This window comes from Arachis ipaensis, chromosome B05 (assembly GCF_000816755.2).
Source record: "Arachis ipaensis cultivar K30076 chromosome B05, Araip1.1, whole genome shotgun sequence".
In the NCBI taxonomy this organism is placed as follows: domain Eukaryota; kingdom Viridiplantae; phylum Streptophyta; class Magnoliopsida; order Fabales; family Fabaceae; genus Arachis; species Arachis ipaensis.
The window spans coordinates 136,618,822-136,619,094 of record NC_029789.2 but is presented as its reverse complement, the minus strand read 5'-3'; the positions used below and the strand labels follow the sequence as shown (position 1 = coordinate 136,619,094).

The window sequence follows — 273 nt, the reverse complement described above, 5'->3', positions numbered from 1 at the left end:
TTAACACATCAATAAAAATGTTTGATTAAACTATCACAATCTTAAATTAATAATACGTACAAACATAAATTTTTAATCCTTCCAAGATAAATTGGTTAAGAATAGAAATGTGAGCGTGACTCTTTCATATTTATTTTGAATATCTTTATCTAATTAATCAGATGAATTTGTCATGATTTTATTTTTTTAAAAAAGATTAAGCTGATAAAAAATATAAACATAAATAGTTATATTTTTAATATATTTATTTAGATACAAATTTTTTTTTGGGGT

At 19.0% G+C, this 273-nt stretch overlaps 1 protein-coding gene across 5 annotated transcripts in view; it reads left to right on the top strand.

Moving 5' to 3' along the window:
* Positions 1 to 273, top strand: part of LOC107644355 (probable sulfate transporter 3.5) — a 10,400-nt gene that overhangs the window by 3,527 nt on the left and 6,600 nt on the right. The gene's annotated exons all lie outside the window — the stretch shown is intronic.